Source organism: Artibeus jamaicensis, unplaced genomic scaffold (genome assembly GCF_021234435.1).
Source record: "Artibeus jamaicensis isolate MK-2021 breed Jamaican fruit bat unplaced genomic scaffold, CSHL_Jam_final scaffold_1964, whole genome shotgun sequence".
In the NCBI taxonomy this organism is placed as follows: Eukaryota; Metazoa; Chordata; class Mammalia; order Chiroptera; family Phyllostomidae; genus Artibeus; species Artibeus jamaicensis.
Window position 1 is genome coordinate 30,044,546 of NW_026522030.1, and position 20,322 is coordinate 30,064,867.

Genomic DNA, 20,322 nt, shown 5'->3' on the forward strand with positions numbered 1-20,322 from the left:
CTTAACTATTAAGTTTTGGTTGGAATAAGCCAATGGGAAGCCCTGACATAGAATTAAAGTGCAGAAGTGAAAGTGAGAAGATTGGGCATTCTTCCCAGTATTTGCTCCCTGCTTTATGCGGTGCACTGGTAGTGACTCCATCCTTCACAGCCAGTTCTGATAGGTGGCTCTTTCTGCCTCCAGCTCTCATGAGAATTCACTAGGACAATTCTCTCCCCGGCCTCTCCAGGTCCAGGATGGTAATACTGTCCACTTCTTGCTAGTCTATGGGTGCTCAGCATGCCCTAGACATTCCCTTCATGCTGGTCTACAAAGAGCCCCTTCACATTCTGTAAATTGTTTCATACTTCCATATAGGCAGGCTTTCTTTGCTTGTCTGGGAAGTGACTGAAACAGTTCATTTGGGGTTAATCATAGTCTGAAGTCACCATTTATCTTCTTTGCTGCAGCAGCAAAGCCATCATTAAAAAGGATAGGATCAATTCTTGTTCATTTTATATCTCACAGATCTGCTAATCCATGAGAAATGCAGCTAAGCTGAGCGGAGGACTTGCTCCCATCTCCACTTGCACTTTTGCCTTTTGGGTTTGGTTGACATGTGAAAAAGATCATTAGCAGACAGCAGGATACAGAAGCAAAGGTTATATTTGGTTAATGTTTTTGTATTCTAAAACTTTCTCCTGATTTATGAAAACTGATGTAAAAACTGTCTTTCTACATAGAACCTGGTCATGTTCAGTGTATAAAAATATGCCTAGTTTTCTTGAATTATTAGAGGATGAACAAATACACCTGGAAAAAATATCACCAACTTTATTTATAAAAGGGCATGGTTAATGGGTAGGTTTAAAACTGGCCCCAGTTTTCCTCCAAAATAGAGTTATTATTGGCTCATTTATGTTTTTTTCTCTTTTCTCAGTCATTATAGAACTATTCAGTGTTGATTCATGAGAATTCATTTACTAATGCTTCTAAATATCATCAACTGCTCTTTAAGTTGTATTATTTATGCCAGTGGAAGAAGTTAAATACCTGTTTTTTTTGTTTCATTTTGTTTTGGGTAAAGGATGCTGTGTGTTTGTTCTTTTTGATTAATCTCTGTGAATTCAGGGAGCCCTGCAGAAAGATAGAAACGTTGGTTCAAAAATAAGAAGTGGGACAGGAGGCAGAGATGGAGCTTCTACATCTGACCTACATGTTGATTGAACTGAGGTTGTAAGTCATTCATTTTTTCAATTCATTAACATTTATTAAGTTCTATTAAGTGCCAGGAGCTGGGGGTGGAACGATAAATAAGATATGCTCACAGCAACAGAGGTAAACAATCCAGTTGGGACAGAGGTATCTGGGGAAGTCACTGTCCTTCACCAAGGAGGGAGATGGCACCAGCTATTACATGTTCTCACTTAATCTAGTTGGTTTGGTTTAAGAAAGAGGGAGACTCAACTCCTGACTCACTGGCTTCATCATTTGAAACAGAATTCTAGGGCAAGCTTCTGGCTCCACTCTGGAGAGGAGTATGTAACAGGAGAGCATTGAAGGGGGAGCTCCGGTCCCCTGTACAAGATTTTTTTGAAAGAAAGTTTTGATTGCAAAAAAAAAAAAAAGGAAAAAAGGAAAGGAATAAAGAAAGGAAGGAAGGAAGGAGAGGGCAGAGAAAGAAAAAAACCCATTGGGCCAACAAAGATTTTCTGTCAAGAGCCAAATAATAAATATTTTAGGCTTTGTGGGCCATATGGTCTCTGTCACAACCACCCCGTCTGCTTTGTAGCACAAAAGCAGCCAGAGACAGCAAGTAAGCGAATGGGCATGGCCACATTCCAATAAAACTTTACTTTTGCAACACTGAAATTTGAATTTCATATAGTTTTCACATGTCACAAAATACTACTCTTCTTTTCCACCCACTTAAAAACATAAAAATCATTTTTAACTCATGAGGCACAGTCCAGATTCGGCCCAGGGATCAGAGCCTGCAAATTCCTGGCCTAGAGTAAGAAGCCTAGAGCACCAGAAGAAGCACCATACACCGCTGCTCTGCTGACATCCTTAACCATCGGGGCTCTGACCCCCTCCACGCAGTGTACCCACTGATGAGAAGTGGTTAACTAGGTTCAGCCTGTCCCCGTGACCATGGAAGTATCAGTTGGCTTATGTGAACTTCTCTTTCTTGCCCATAAAACAGACAACGTTACCTGCCTTCTTTAAACTCACAGATTTTGATGAGGACAAATGAAATAAAAATCCATGGAAAGGACTTTGTGCTCTGAGGAAGAAAAGCATTACACAAGCCCAATGTATTATTACAGAAAAAGCAGACCTGTCAGAAGGAATTGAAAAGCCCCAAGCATAGCACAACACAACGGAAAAATGCTGCCCAAGATGGAGCTCCTCTTGCTAAGAACTGATAAGGCTTTCCTGCCCTGACGTGGTCACCCCATATTTCATCGCCTGCTGGGGGCATGACTGGACTGCCTGTTCTTTTTCTTTCTTCTCTTTTCTCCCTCCCTGCTTCATTCATATATTGATTACGCTGTGGCACTTCGCTGGCTCCCTCATCTGACATAGCTTACAGGGCATTACTTATCTGGCCAAGACCTGTGCTCACCTCCCAAGTGTAATAATTATTTGACAGATTACCCCTGTGTGTAGCATGGTATCAAAAGCTTTCTTATAAAGTCCAGGTAAAATACATCCATGGTTTTTCCAGAGTCAACTCATTTAGATACTTAATCAAATTGCCTTTTCAAGGATGACAGAACGTGATTGTTTTTGTGAATTAGACCTTCCTTATTCTTTGTAAAATGAACATTTTAGTGTTATAATTATTTTCAGGATGAATTTTTCTGGCATGTTTTCCTATAAAAGTTATTCTGAAAGTCTGTGTTCCCTTGATTACCCTCATCCCCCACCCCAACCCCCAGGTGGAGTGGACTGATGTTATTAAATATATTTGTCCACCGTAGCTTGGCCCATGTTTCTACCTGAAGGTTTTGAGTTTCTTATCTTCAAATGTTATGCTTCCCAGATTTTGTTCTATCCAAGTACAACTGTAATTTCTAAGAATGACTAAAGTAAGATTCCATAATATCCTGTTATAAGAAAATTTCTTCTTTCCAATGGAAGGTATCTTCACCTCCAGTTCTTGGTACATGGTATATTTGTCTCAGAAATTATCTATTTTAATTTTATGTACATCATCTGTTGTTGTTGTTGTTGTTTTTAACCTTCCAAAGTTAGAAGCTTAAAACACTCAACGGGAGATGTGGAAGAGAATTTTACATAGTAAAAAGGGGACCTGCTCTTGACTTCGGTTAAGGTTAAACTTGAGACACTCGGGTTTTAGGGATGATATGATGAAACCTCATCTTTTCTGTAATGTCACCTTTCGTGTGACATACCTTTCCTCCTTGACCTTTAGGGTCCCTTTCCATGTCCTGAATCTATTTCTCTGTGTTCCTGTTATTATTATACCAACAGCATTTCCACATGAATGGGTGACATAAATTAGCCTCATATTATTCTATAGTTCTGTTCTGCCAGTTAGAAATTTCTTCCAGACCTCCTTCCTTTATAAAATATAACTCTAATATTCTATAACAACCATCCTCATCGTGGTTTGATGCAAACTTGTAATGTCAGTGCAGGCAGAGTTAAATATATCTTTCTAGAGACTTGTTTCATGAAACTCGAACCATAATTGATATCAGATGGAAAAAGATTGCTCCTAGTAGAGAGATAGTGAAGAAAAGCACTCTCTTCTTTCAAAGAAACTTGGAGTAGTTTTAATAACAAACCATTCTAGGCCATTGCTATTGTGTCTGAGAAGTACCAATGTCCCTCTCTTCTGCAGTTTGTGCTTAAAACAGTGTCACTTGTATTCAATCAAGTACAGTCCTCTGATTACTTTTATTTCTGGGACAGATTTTCAAGAGCAACTTCTAATTTTAGGTATTGTAGCTGAGATGCTCCCCATTCTCTGTGCTCCATTGATGTTCTCTGTGCATTAGCGTCCCTCTAAAGGCAACGATCATAGGCTCTCCACAGACGAAGCAGAAAGCGTGTGTGGGTGGAGGTGAGGGAGTGCAAGGAGGGAGGAAGATATCTCTTTGTCTGTTTGTGTCAGTGTGTTTAATTCTACATGAGCATTTTAACAAATAAACAACTTTTCAAAACCTATTTTAATTAGTGTAATCCTAGAGACTAGAGTACAGTCTGAAGCTATTATGATGATTTAGAGTAAGGCATAGCATCTCTTTTCTTTTGTGTCTGAGTCTCAGTTTGCATTTTTACTGTACGTGTGATACATACAACACCTACTGCATCCTCCTAGATATTTTAAAGGTGTACATTACTCCCCACAAATTTTTTATTTTCTGCTATTAATGCAAAACCAGGGCAGGTGAGCTGTAGAGCAGTCATTAGGGGTGTGTAAATTAAGAAACTTTGAAGTTTAATTCAGAAGCATGTGCACCTCCTGAGTTGTAATAGTCACCCAGACAAATTCAACTGCCTAAATGGAAATCTTCCTTAGTTAATTTCCTCATTGTTCTGAATTGTCTAGAGTCTCTGGGTTCCTGCTCATCTGAATGCAAAGACTTGACTGTGGGCAGAGATTAGGTTCAAGGCAGAAGCACCAGAAACATTGCTCGGAAAGAATATGAGTATCATAAAGATTGAAGGAGAATGCAAGTGCAGAAAGATTAAGGACTCTGTCATCTTTCTGTGTTTGGAAAACAGAGCCCTCATTTCCATTTCCCACTTCCGAGTTGGGTTCTTCCCTACATAACTCAGTGTGAGCCCCATTGTGTCCTTAAACAAAGTCCTTGAAGTTGAATATGGGTGCTGTACTCACAACTCCTGGGGTGAGTCAGGATCCCAGACAGAACTAGATGGTGTTTTCCAGAGCATTTAATGAAGTGACTACTGACAGGGTGTGAACCACAGTTGAAGGAAACAAGTAGAAGATAAATCCCACCTTTGGGCTGGCAAAAATGGGAAGCCAGGAGCAAACACAGGGCCGGAGGGCAAGAGCAGAGAGCCAGTGCGGGCTACGGCCATAAGTGGGGGTGCAGAATGTACTGAGACCAGGCAGGCGGAGGCTAGGGAAGAAACAAACCTCTCCCTATGTTTGCCCTCTGACTTTCTCCAAGTGGCTCCCATTGGATGACACTGACTGGCTGTAGAAGGCACTGGAGTCCCTGGCAGTGCTGCCCTCTGAACCCAGCCTCCTGGCCAAAGACCTGGGCAGAGGAAACTGAAGCAGAGCTGGAGGGGTGAACAGAAGATGCCCACACGTTCTCCTCACATAACCCTGCCTCTACATTTTCCTGAAGTTCTTGGCTTTCCTTCTTGATTTTTTCCTCAGTCCGTATGCTCTCAGTTTTCCTGCTTAGCAGTATTTCCTCACTCTCTGCTCACTGTCTGTGCCATTCCGTCGTGCGGTTGGCACCCGAAGGCCTCCCCCATCTGCTCCGGCACCTCCCTCCAGCTCCTGCACAGCTTCACTGCAACATCCAGAGGGCCCGCAGCTCTTCCTTCAAGCATCGCCCTCACCTGTGGGGGCTGTGCGCGGTGTGTCTCAACTGCCTTCCGGAGCTGGAAATCTTTCCGGCACCAATATTTTGAAGTCACGCTTGGAGGTTGCAAATCTGTCGCTTATATATATCCCTTAACATAGCACCATTTGTATTTTGAGTGTTGCGTAGTAAATCCTAACTGCCACCAACTAAAATAGATATAGGAAATAGGAAGTTTGGGCATTTGTTATAATTTACCAGTCACATTGAATCTTCTCCTCAATGTGACTGCAATAACAGCCTTTGCATAAAACACCAAGCAACATGTTGGCCTCAGTTGAACAAAAACTGCTTACTTGCTCCATGTTGCCTTAGGCTTACAGTTTCAGGCCTGGCGGGGTTTCTTTCCATAGGAATTTTGAAGATGCCCGTTGGTGACATGTCCACTAGCCACAGCCCAGCTGAGTCACTGAAATGACTGGTCTTGTGGTCACTGGAAGTGCATCAGTGTAAGGAGGAACAATGTTTCCACCCAGTCACCCTTGTTAAGAGAACCCAGAGGAAAACTTGGCAGATCGCAGGGCTAAGAACTGCCGTGCTTCCTCTGACACAGCTGGTGTATTTGTATCCTCTGGACATGGAGAATCCGGTGTGAGGGGATTATGCTTTCCTCCGGCTTCAGCAGTTTAATATCACAGTGAGATTTGAGATTCACTCCTACCATGAGTGTGGTATGCTATATCACATCACCATTATTTTATTTTTTCACTTTTATTTTCTCACATACAATCTGTGAACATGTTGTTGATTCTATTTCCAAAATATATTTGAATCCACCCATTCCACCTTCAAGTTTACTTTTAATTTCCACTCCAATGACCGAGGGAGCCACCAGCATTTCTGTCCTGGACCACCTTGACAGCCCCTCACTGCTCTTTGGCATGTCCAAAGCCCCTCCCAGAATTTCTTCCCTACATAGTGCTCTGTGTTACTTCTAAAAAAACAAGAATCTAATTATTTCACCCTGGCCAGGTAGCTTAGTTGGTTAGAGCATCAACCTGGTACGCCAAGGTCGTGGGTTTTATCCCCCGTCAGGACACATACAAGAATCAACCAATGAATGCCTAAGTGAGGAAAACAACAAATAGGTGTCTCTCTCACTCTCTCTTAAAATGAATAAATTTTTAAAAAGAATCTAATTATTTTCTTAAACTTCTTATTTTGGAAAAAATGCAAAGAAAATTTGCAAGAATGATACAACAAACATCCAAGTACTCACCACCTATGTTCACACTTTATCACTTACCCCTTCATCATGTATTTGCTGACATAAGGGCATCCTACGCAATCATAATACCTTTATCACGCTTGGGATTTAACATCCATACATTACGTAACATAGGGTCATAGTCAAATGTCCACAATTGTGTCAGTAAGATCCTTTATGGATAATATTTTTTGCTGCTATGTGTATTTTTATCTATGATCTAATCTAAGATCATGCATTGCATTGCATTTAGCTGTCTTGTCTCTTTACTCTCAATTTAAAAAATTCAGGTCCATGATTTCTTAGTTAGAATTTGTCTGATTATTTTCTCATGATTACCTTCGAGTTAAAATTTTCATTTTTATTTTCATAAGAACACTATGGAAGTTCATGGTGTGTCCATCATAGCAGGGGAATAAACTGAATTTATTCCATTTCAGGTGATATAAAATTTGACTATTTGCTCAAGTTATTAGCCATTAGATTTTTCATTGTAAAAGTTCCTGTTCCTGTTTGTAGCTTATGTGTAATACACAGGGTGATAAATCTAATTAGTGCCCACCAGTAAATGAGTAGCTAAAAAAACTGGTACATTTACACAATGGAATACTATGCAGCAGAAAGAAAGAGGGAGCTCCTACCCTTCACAACAGCATGGATGAACTGGAGAGCATTATGCTCAGTGAATTGAGCCAGGTGGTGAAAGACAAATACCAAATGATCTCACCCATAAGTGGAAACTAATCAACAACACAAACAAGAGAGCAAGATATAACCAGGGACATTGAAATAAAGAACAAAATGACAGTAACCAGAGGGGGAATAGGGAGAGATAACGGGGGTAAATAGAGGAAGCACCGTCAAAGAGCCTGTATAAAGGACACATGGAAAAAGGCAAAGGGTATAGGTATGAAGGAGGGCGGCAGGGATGGGTGGGGCGGAGGGGCATGGTGGGGGGAAATGGGGACAACTGTAACTGAACAAAAGTAAAAATAGCCAAAAAAAACCCTATATATCTAATCTTTAGAAAAAATTATATAAAGCCCTTTGAACCACCTTCTACCTAAAGGGCTTTTACACTTTGTTTTTACCTCTGTGCTCATTGCATAGTTATCTTCTTTGCAGGCTTCATGTGTGTGATCAAGTGCCTGCCTCCAGAGGGGGCTTTCTCTAGCTCTCCAGTCAAAGCAGGCCTCTCACCCACCACCAGCTCCTCGGTATCACAGTGCCTTGTTTGTTTCCTTAAGATGTGGTGTTTCTGTTTGTTTGTTTATTTGATTTTGCATGGCTACTTATTTAGCATCTATAGCTGAAACCAGACTGTAAGTTCTTGAGGGTGAAAGACCAGGGCTTATCTTTCTCAGTATTGTAATCTTAATGTACATGGTAGACTAGTAAAGAAACATTTGTTGAATGAGAAAATCAATGCATGTTTGAAAAATTGGTAGTCAGAAAAAAATGTTGAAGTGGAAAGAAAGTTGTGGTGACTTAAGATGCACTGTCACATTGCTTTTTTTTTTCTTTTGCACTGTATATTTCTCAGATTAATTCCAGTTATATGGAGTAGGATTAGGCCTAGAAACACTCAAGCAGGAAACTGTGAAGAGAATCTTATGGTAGAGGAAAAACAAGGGCCACCCTTGTCTTCAGAATAGGTGAAAATGCAGTCTCTTAGCTTTTAGAGATGGCGTGATTAAACCTCATAGTTTCTGAGACCCTACACCCGCTGCCAAACTAATCTGGGGAAATTCTAGTATGATTTAAGAGACAATCCATCAAATCCTTTCTTTGTTGTCTCTGATGAATTTGGTTTGCTGTGGGCAGCATTACTAATAGAACAACAATCTATCTAGTAATTATTTATTATCAATCCAGTGAGTAAAAGGACTCCCTGACTTTTCGAGATGGAGGTGATCTGAGCTTATTTTATAGAGGGCTCAGATAATGTGTTTGCCTTTCAGAGTGTGATACAGTTTGTACTGGCAGAAACTAGGACTCCCAACCATCTTTGTTAGGCACTTACTGGATACAATGCTCTGAGTCTCTCAGACCATAGCGCAGCAGAGGTGACTCAATAGAACTTGCGTGCACATTATCCACACCTCTGATTTGTTTCAATTGTAACAAGGAGAGGTCGGTAGTGCATGCACAAATGTGTACCATATATGTGTACAATTCTACCTTAATGTGACAGTTTCCAAACAAACATAACCCAAACACATTCAGATACTTGTGAAACCTTAGAGGTTAAGTATTTATGTAGTGGTAGGACCATTATTCGCATTTTTAAATTTCTATTTAGAATTATCTTTAAAAGCCCTAATTGTTTTTCTTCTTCCATTATGAAAGCAATTGTATGGACTCTGGAAATGAGAGAAAGAAGAGGAAGAAAATTAAAACTACCCATAATTTGATCACTCAAGGGAAAGCACTCAAAACATAAAGTAATTCCTTATAAGTAAATATATGTAGGAGTATGCTTTTATGTGTATCTTATATAATACTACCACCATGGTTTTGCCTTTAAATCTTTATCTTGTATATTTGCTTATACAATTAATTTCTTAGTTTTAGCTACCACATTGAGTAGGACCAGAAACATAGATTTTTGTTCAATATGCTAGCTATTGCAAGCTATTGAGTGTTAAAAGACTTTTGAACTCTAAGTGGGTACATTGTTTTGACTGTCTTTTGTGTTGGTAAACATTCATTCTTGGGGTTGTCATTTGAAAATAAGCACCCAAATCTAGTAAATAAGGTAAATGATTCATCAGAGGAATGCATTTTGAGTCAAATAGATGATGGTTACTATGTAATGAGACACTCTGAAACTGTCTCAAAAGGAAGATTCAAAAGAAGAGTTTCAAAAAATTTCAAATAAGGGAGGCACTTACTGATTACATATGTGTTCTCTTATCATGGCTACTTTCAAGAAAAACAGTCCCTTCAATGCTTAGTATCCAGTTTGCCTGTCAAAAAAGTGGCCCTTTGCTTCACAGATATTTCCAGACATTTGTGCACACCATCACATAAGTGGGAGGAATGAGGAATCAGAATTTACCCCGTGTGTACAGGAGAAAGCTAGAATTTTGTCATTTCTTCTATCCTGTTCTCATTTAAAAAAAAAAAAAGAAGATAAAAAAGAAGACAGGAAGAAAGGAAAACAAAAACAGAGAGATGAAGAAAAAAGGGAAGGAAAAGATGAAGAGGAAGTAAGGAAGGGAAGAGAAAAAGGAAAGGAGGAAGAGAAATTGAAGAAAGAAGAGAAATTGAAGAAAGAAAGAAAGGTAGGAAGGCAAACTGTTAACTCAGTAGTCCTGTGGAGTAGCTTATCAATAGTAGTTCTTTGAATACTTAAAGACACACTTACAAAGCCAGCAGTAAACCATTGCAGAGAAATGGTTTTCAAAAATTTGGGGATAACGTTACTCTTCTGTCATCTTTCCAATATGCTGGAATTCCAGTTACAGTGGAATCTGGGAATAAATTGGAAACGATGGAGCAGATACACAAGGACACACATTCACAATCACATCGGTTCCAGAGAGCAACTTCTGAAGGCCAGTTTTAGGCCGAGGAAGCCCATCAGTACAGTCAGCTTGTATACCCAGGACTTCAAAGGAAGGGAAGCTCCTGAATACCAACCAGGTAAAGCTAGTTGAGCAAAGTTTTCAGAATTCAAGGTCCTTAGAGGTAAAACACCCTGACCAGAAAGGGCGTGTCTTTATCCTGCTTGTCCTGTCCCAGTGTTCCATTAAGCAGCACGTGACTGTTAAAATTCACCCCTTCGAGGGTAAAATGCTCTCCAGAATCACAGCATTTTTCCCACATCTGGAAGATTCTGTTGTAGCTTTTAATACACTTGATTTTGTTAACATTTGAATGAATGTATTTTTTAAATTATGTACACAACACACAGTTCAGAAACAAAATTGCTTTTCTGTTTCCATCTGAATGTGTTACATGTTTCTGAAATTAAGCCACAGTATATAAAATCCTTACACCAGTGGTTGGATTGTTGTATAATAAATTCTACACATGTAATAATTAAAATGATGGATGTTGGAAAGATTGTTCATCTCTTACTCCTTTATTTTATGTGGTGAAATACTTTACAGTAATATCAAAATATGGAAATAACCAATCAATACTAAAAAAAAACCCCACTTGTAATTTGCTATTTTCCTAATTATTCCATCATTAAAAATTCAGGGAAGGAAGGTAAACAATATAATTATTAAAGATAATTTGATTTGTAAATATGCTTGTGACTAGGCAAACTCTTTTCTAAAATGAAACAATAATCAATGTTTGCTTTCTGGAAGCTTACATTTTGAGAGCAACTAAGACAGGCACAGACCAACACAAACAATTGATAGGACTTAAACATTACCCATAATCAGAAAAGGAAATAATAGGAGGAAGTAGAAATTACAAGAAAGAATGCAGAGTCAAAAATCATCGTTTATTGCATTTTTATTTTAAATATCAGAAAGATTATCTGCCTCTTGGATTTCAGTAATTGAAAATTTCAATAATAAGGCAAGTAAAGGATATATAAATAGTGAAAGAAAAATGGGTTTCAACTCAAAAAGTTGGTGAAGAGTAGAGCTTCAAACTCAACGCATTTTGTAAGATTTTATTGCCCTGGTAGGCAGAATTATGGCTCCCCAAAGATTCCCATGCCCTAATCCCCAGAACCTGGTGCATATGTTAGTTTAGGGGACTTTGCAGTAATTAACTTTAAGAACCTTGGTGTGGGAACTTATTCTGTGTCGCCTGGGTGGGCCCAGTGTAATCACAAGAGTCCCTATAAGGAACAGCCAGTGGGAGGAGGCAGCAGAGCCAGGGAAGGGCATGTGTCAGCTAAAGCAGCGGTGGGTGGGAGTGATGAGGTCACGGGGCGAGGAGTATGGGCAGCCTCTGCAGACTGGAAACGACAAAGAAGCAGACTCTCCCCTAGAGCCTTCCGAAAGAGTGTGACTGCCAACCCATTTTGGACTTTTGACCTCCAAAAGTGTTAAGAGGATAAATTGGTATTGTTTTAAGCCAGCAAACATGTGGCAATCTGTTACATTAGATTTGGGGGGAAAGGTTAGCCTTAAAAGAAAATTCACCCACAAACTCAATTGCTCTCCAAATAGATGATTTCTCAATTCATAAAGGGTTATGCGAAATGAACGGGTAATTTTATTTTTTTTACTAAGTTTTTAGTTTAGTACTACCTTCATATTAAGGAAAAGAGCTGTCTTTTCTTATACCTCTACTAGGTACAGTAGAAATGATGATATTTTTTCTTATTATTTCATTTTATCCTTACAACAATTCTAAAATGAAAGTATCAGTTCCTTCATCTACAAATGAAGTATCTGATTCTCAGAGAAAATAAATAACACATTTCAAGTTGCTGATAGAACTGGAAACATTCAATAATGGGGTAGAGATTAGAATGCAAGTAATTCATATTCCGTTTAAAGAAGCAAATATGCATAAGATAGGCGGAGAGAGAGAGAGTTATAAAAAAGTATTAGATAAAATTTTACAAATCAAATTTAGTGTGGCCAAAAGTTTGCAGAGCAAAGTCTGGCTTAGATAGTTAATAGAAAAAAAATGTTCTGGACACTCCATCTAACCTCCTGGTTTCCTCCTCTATAAAAGAAAGATAACAATAGACATCTCTCTGATAAAGAATCCCAAGAAATAGACTGAATACTGTGACACTGAAGAGCTCTTTAAATGTTGATTCAACACTCTTTGGTCTACTTAGGATCCCCAAACCAATTTGTGACATTCAATACTGAGAGGTTATCTGTTCTGAAGGAGAAAAAGAGACATTGTAAATCAGGTGGCAATGAGTGGTCCCAAAGGGAATGGAACACATTCTTTGTCCAAATGAACAGAAGATGTTGGTATGAGTCGTGCGCTCTCAGAGAGAAGTACATTTAACTGAAGCTGGTTACCAGAGGGTGAGCATAATGCAAGAGAACCTTCAAGATCAGCAGCTCCCAAGGCATCTTGGATAAGAATCTCACGTTAGGTCATCAAGATGAATGAGGTCACCTCGTTATAGTTTAGACAACTGCAAAGCAGAACAATATGACCCACGACTGGCTTAAGACCTCAACGCAACTACAGAGCCAATAGCAGCTGGAAACTCTTAAAGGCTAAATGCAAAGGAGAGAGTAATTTTGACATCAAAGGGATCAGTTTGACAAATGAAAATCAAATTGGATGGACTCTAATGCAAACAGCTGGGTGTGATGCAACCTAAAGAGGCAGATTTCCTGGAGTCAGCCAAACACATTTATTAGAATCCTCCATACCTCCCAAGGAGAATGTAAATACAGAGTTTTAAATTTTCAAGTTTTTCCATTCCAAACAATGGAGGGGAGAGTGTGGTAAGATAAATGATCTGTACCACTATCCTGGGGATGATTTAGTGGCTAGGCTTGCTCTATCTGTGCCAAGATGGTTTCTCTGTTCCATTCACATTTTTCTCCCTTCCTTTCTCCCATCTTTCCTTCTAGTATGTAGTGAAGTTTATCTTCAGACATTAGAACTGAATGTGAGGTGACTGATTCAAAGAGTCAACATTTTTCTGCTAAAGGATTTCTGATCTTGGAAGCACCTCTGAAGGAAAGGGCCAGGACCCCACGACACCATGCATGAGTGAGGATGATGGATAAATTTGCTTTCTAACATGTGCTTGGCAACTGGGTTCTACACCAAGAGCAATGTGGATCTACATCAGCTGGGCTTACACGGAAAAGTAGGTAACTCACTTGCTGATGCAGAGATCAGACCAAGGTAATTGGAAGAAAGAGCAAAATTTTATCATCAGCCAGTTAGCAAAGCAATCTGTGGAATGGCTTCAGGGACATGTCAGTTCTGTTTTGTAATAGTAATTCACCCTTATTCTGTTATCAATGGTAACTTATCAGAATTCAAACATCCAGGACAAAGGATGAAAGGTGTTGGAAAAGGCAATACTGTTGCAAGTCTTACTGCCCCAAGCACTCTGCTATATAATATAATAGAAGCTGTTAAAAACAGAAACATTTACCCAAGAAGCATAGAAGCTGCCTTGATATTCTTCATTATTGTAGCAACAGAAATTTAGTAAACTGTAGGACACCTAGCAGGCACACAATGCATATTTAATAAGATAATGAGTAACTTGGGTCTAGATGGGAATTGAGTGTAAAAGGAGAGGTAAGATCTGCTTCATGAAGTTATCATTATCCAATTAATTTACCTCACATGGCAGTTTTTGTTTAGGAATTCGAAGCCATAAAATCCAAGTTCAGGATTAATTTGGGGGTTCAAACAAGACAAAGCAGAAAAAAAATCCTCTAGTTTTTGTAACCATTTCGTAGGGTCTGTTGGCCTCATTTCAGAACCTATACAATGGCATCTGACTGGCACAAATGAGATTTTAAGCTACTACACGATTTATTGTGCTTTGCTGGTGGATCGGTGTATGATTTCGTTGACCTGAAGCTTTGTTCTTGTTTTTGTGCCTCCTAGATTATTCCATTGACATGCTGAAGACGCAGGTGAGAACTAATGGGCTCAGCAGATCTTAAGCCTGTTTTCTTTCTGTCTACTACCTGCAACTCCTGCTGATTTCAAATGTTTGGTTTTCATTTGAAGGTAATTTTTGTTGACATAATAAGCTATGTTAGGGCCAGACCTGAACTAAGGTGAAGGTTTTCATGCAAATTCAGGTTTGCAAATCAGCCAAACAAAAATAAAGTAAATGATCAGATATCTGTGCCCAGAAAGTCCTGTGTGCAATTAGCTGATGGACCTGAACCAAGTCTTGGGAACTAAAATGGAGGTGCATTTTTACTAACCACATTCGGGGTAACAGCTTTTAGGTCTTTTTATATTTAGCAATCTAAAGAGTTCAAGACAAAGAATAACAATAAAGTGATGCACTCAAGATCTAACTTTTCAAACTTGATCTTGCAACCCAGATGGTGTATTTATTTTTTAGAATAGTTCAGAAGAGACAATGCTGGTGTTTTATGTGTATGTGTGTATCCAGTATGCACATATACACATGTGATATAATAAAATCTAAACACTGAACTATGATTACATTAGCTTACAAACGCCACATGGCTAGTGAAGAACTCAACGGGAAACAAAAATGTAAAAATAGGTTTGGGATGTCAGATAACTTCAGCATTAGTAAAAAGGGTAAGGTCAGCTTTATCTAGCTAAACAGTCATGGACTTTTCAAACACATTGGATATCCGTTCAATGTGTTGATTGAAATTGGTTCAGTAGTGATTGATTTTAGCATTAGCTGGAAGAAGTTAACATTCCTCAAATAATAAATGAGCTCACCATGTAATGCTGAGCAAGACTTGGTTGGTCTAGATTTCATTTGAAAATAGTTTCCAGAATGCTTGGTTCCATTAAAATTATTTTCAGTTCACAAAAGTCACCTCTTCTTTCATTTGCTCAAATCCTCTCCCTGTCTCCTTACCTTTTACTGCTAAAAACACAACATACAGAAATGTAACCAACTTCATGTGATGAGCTTACCACATGTCTAAGACTGATGCAATTTAGGCAAATCCCGTGTGTTTGGGGTGAATTAGCCCCGTGTCATTTTCAGTCTCCACGATAGTTCTACTTTTGTCTCAACCATTAGGCAGTGTGCCTATTCATCTTCATGACGTGCCTTTTAGGAAGCTAGTTCAGCCCAGAACACAATAGTTTTGAGTCAAAATAGTTTTGAGAATAGCACTAGAATTTAGACTGGACAAAAAAAAAAGATTAAATATAAAAAAAGATGGCTTCACAATAGCAGGAAAAAATGTACAGGAGAAGGAGCTCAAAAATCAGTGTCAGTCATTTGTGGGTCATTCTGACTTTACGGAAAGGGTTATCTCAGCAGTGAGGAGTTTTCTATGTAGTTAGCAATGGGAGCCAGAGAGGTTAAAACAGCTCATCACTTTATCAGGATTACTGAGGGTATGAGGGAGGCCTTAATGGTCTGGCAGTCCTTTTTGTCACAATTTAATGGCATATCGATCTTGCAGAGTGAACAATCATGACCTTCAACTGTTTACAGATTCTTTGGAGGGAAAAAGCTTAAGGAGCTTATTCCAGAGAAGCTGAGAAGGTTCAGCCCTGACCAGTCAAGTTTGGGAACTCAAACAGCAATCAAAACATCCCAGTTTGGGGAAACTTTCCACTGGGGGCAGCACTTACAACTGGAAAGATCAGAAGAGCTTTGAGAAAAGCCACTGGTGTTACAGGCAATCAATAAATCAAGCAGGAGTGTCATTAACAGAGAGTAAGTGGTGTGTGTGTATGTGTGCAGAAGAGGGGTTGTTGCTTCAAGTCATGCATTTCTGCTGAAATAGGTTTTCAAGAAAAGGGATTTTTTTTTTAGGTGCCTGCAAACTTTGAACCGTTCACATCAGCAAGCTGATGACCCTGGGAAGAGGTAGCCACATTTTACAAGTCAAATCTGAGCAAAGAACAATATGAAACAGAGTATTGTTCTACATAATTAATCTGAGGGTTGTGGAAACAGTTGTTTTTTTTTTTTTAATTCACATACAACCGCCTGCTAAGATGTGGAGAACTGCTTTTCGGGAGCGGATGAATGCACTGAAATGAAATTCTCAGAAGGGGTAGAAGTTGGGATGTTTATCTGCATCTCCTGTTTCCTATCTGTACTAATGTTGAATCCCAAAACAAAGGTTTCAGCCTCGATTTTGTTGAATCTGCACTATTTGATCTGCAAGGTCCTGGTTGCTAATAGAGCTACAAAACATAACTGTTGCCTGCTAAGAGTTTATAAGTGCCCTGAGCAGTCTCAGAGCCTTGTCCTGTTTCTGGTTGTGAGACTCCAACTCTTTGACCTCTGTAGTGGGTTGAATGGTGACCCCCCTCAAGAAATACGTCTCCACCTTACTCTCCAAACCTGTGAATGGGACTTTATTTGGAAAAAGGGACTTTGCAAATGTAACTAGTTAATGATCTTGACATAAGATCATATTGGGTTTCCTGGGTAGCCCTTAAATTAAATACAAGTGCCCTTGTCAGAGACCCACAGAGAGCAGAAGGTGATGTGAAAACAGAGGCAGAGACTGGAGTGATGCAGCCACACACCCAGGAGCACCAAGCATCGCCAGCAGCCCCCAGAAGCTGGGAGTCCTGAGGACCGTTCTCCCCTAGAGCCTCCATAGGGAATGCTGTTCTGCTAACACCTTGATTTTGGACTTTGGCTTCCAGAACTGGGAAGAAATAAGTTTGCGTTGTTTTAAGCCACCAAATTGGGGTTAATTTATTACAACAGTCCTGGGAAGCTAATACAGATGCTTGGCTAGATTAGTTTAACCTCGCCTCCCATGTACTTGACTTTATAATACACAGTGAGAGCCAGAATGTATGATTACCTACAAATAGTTACTCTACTGCAATAACAAAATGTGCCTTTAATGCTCACTGCTAATTTGGTCGTTTCCCCTCATATTTGTATATAAGGGACTTAAGAGGGCTGTGCAGTGGGAGAAGGGATTTGCTCTGAAATATGTTGAATGGTGAGTGGGAAGGCAAGATGGCAGGCCTTCACAGATTGGCATGGGCCGGGGGGAGGAGGCCTGCTGGGAGCGCTGCACATTGGCACTGGGGTGCGAAGTGCACAGAAGCAAGTTAGCTAATACACAACCGTCCTCACAAATGTGTTAAAATTTTGTCAGATTTGGGTCTTGTGTGCTAGATATATCTTCTTAAACTGTTTCAAATTTTAGTTGCAGGAAAAGGACCTCAAGAGTAGCTTCAGTCACTTGCAGGTCTTCCTGACTTTGCAAGAAGGATTATCAGGACAGTTTTCTATGTAGCTAGTGATACAGGAAGGAATAAATATTGGTATATCTTGTCTGCTGGTTGAATCTGTTTGGCTGCACAAGACACAGGATTGGGGACAAAATATCATCAAGTCAGGAAAAGCCATATGGTTATGTCGTGATCCATGGTCTGGGAAATGATCAGAGGGACAGCTCCTCCCCGCCACTGTCCAGCTCTTGTCTGAGGTGGGGATGAAGCTATGAACCACTTTGCATGAACCTGCCCCCAGCCTCCTCCCTGCTTCAATTATTCTTCACTCTGCCCTAAACACCTTTCCACCATGCCAATCCGATCACAGTTCTCATCTGCCTAAAACCATTCAGAAACAATAGTCTGATCATATGAAGCCTTTATGACCTGCCCTCACCTATCTCCACCTTCTGCCTCATTTCCTTTACCCTCCTCACCCCCTTTACCTTTCCTCTGTGGAGCTGCACTTCTGCCATTCTATGCTATTAACATGGTGTCTGCAAAGGTGCCATGCTTTTTGCACGTGTTAATAGCTCTTCTAGAATGCTCTCCTTGCTTATCCACTTGGCAAACACATTTATTCTTCAAAATTCAGCTCAACAGTCTCCTGTTGTGAGAATCTCCCTGACTACTAAAACAGAGTTAATGATTCTCTTGTCTAGGCTATCAATAGCCTATACTGTTGTAATCGTCACACTGTACTATAATTGGTTTATATAATCATATCTCATAATAGACTGTGAATGCAGAGGGTAGAAACTGCTTTCTCTATGGAGGTAAAAGCATATCTACTATGTTATTGTAGCTCTAGTGCCTGGCCTAATGCCAGACAAAGAGTTGATATCCCATAAATGTTTGATGAATAAATGAAAGAACGATTATTTCCTTTCTGTGATTAGTAAGGTCTTAAAAGCTCTTAAGACATGTATGTTTACTCACAAGTCATTAATGTACAAGAAGCTCGTCTTTGCATTTTCAAGTTCTTCGACGGAGGGGATTATTTTTCTCTAGTTTAAAATGTTAGTAAGCTTAATATTTCTGAGAATAAAAGTTATGCAAGTTCTGTCATGGCTGGTGTTGCTCACTTGCTTGGAGTTTTGTCCCATGAACTGAAACGTTGTGGATTTAATTCCCAGTTGGGGCACGTGTCTAGGTTGTGGGTTTGGTTCCTGGTGGAGGCATATACAAGAGGCAACCGATAGATATTTTTCTTTTGCATCAACATTTCTCTCCCTTTCTCTTTCCCTTCCCCTCTCTCTAAATTCAATAAGCATGTCCTCAGGTGAGGACAAAAAAATAATGTAAGTTCTTTATAGAAAATTAGAATAATAAGAGAAAATATGAAAACAGAATGTATCTCTAATCCTGTTACCCAATAATAATTTTTATTTGCATGTAATTAAAATATATCCCTATGGTCATAGGAGCAAATAATCATGACAAGTATGACATGTATGAAAATACAAACACCATGTACTAATATTGTCTCTCATATGCACACACAAGCACACACAAATTACAGCCATTCTCTCTATTAGTTAAGGTAACATAAGCTGCTGTAGAACCCATCCCCCAAAAGTATAATGGTTTAAACATCATAAAAATTTAGATTTCTCCTGCGTAATGTCTGAAACAGGTATTTGTGATCAGCAAGATGAAGGATTCAGACTACTTCCATCTTGGGGCTCTGCAATCTTCATAACAGAGATTCCTAGGTGTCTATGTTCCCACAGATGAACAAAAAGCCTATGGGAGCCCCAGGGGTGACACGGATTGCTCCCATACACATTCCATTGGCTAGAACTCAATCCCATCCAAGTGCAAGGCAGGCTGAGAAACATCATTCATCTGTGTGCCCAGAAAGAAAGAAGATAAATGTGCTGAGCCATTAATCAGTCTCTACCAAAACTTATGCATATCCTTTTGTAATCTGATATTTTTATTAAAAAATATTTCATTGGAATGGTCTAACAATATTACTCATTTGGAATTATTGAGACATATAGTAATATATTTGTTGTGCTGAACTGTCAGCTTTGAAACACATTTAAAAACAATTGTTTCATATGTTATGATCATAGGTAATTATCCACACACAGCTCCATGACACTCATATTTTCATTGTGGATTTTACTATTGACCAACAAATATGACTCTTCTCATTAATGCCTTTTGTCTTGTATTTTACTTTAAATAGATGCAATCATCCTTGCTTCCCTTTCGTCTGCATCTCCCTGGCCATCCTCCTAATACTTCTGAATTACTTGTTTTATGCATGGCTCTCATAGATTGAACATAGTTAGATATTTTGATCCAATCTAAAAGTCTTTTCCTTAAATAGAGACTTTTAACCCTTTTGATATTTGTCAATGAACCTATTAGTTATACATCTATTATATTTTGATTTCTGAGCATCATTACCCTTATATACAGACTTTGTAACATATTTTATATCTATTTTGTCAATCAACATGCTAATTTGTACTTCTACTATTATATCTTATGATTGGCTTTCTAAGTTATTTTTATCTACTAAAATGGAAAGTAGTCATTTTGTCTTACATTTTTATAACTGTTGTCTTTTTTAAAAAATGATTCTTTAGTTAGTAGGTACCTCAGTTTTCTGAAGTCCTTGTTCCAATCAATGAATGAACAAAAGAAATAAAGGAAGAAACAAATTATCCCTTTCTA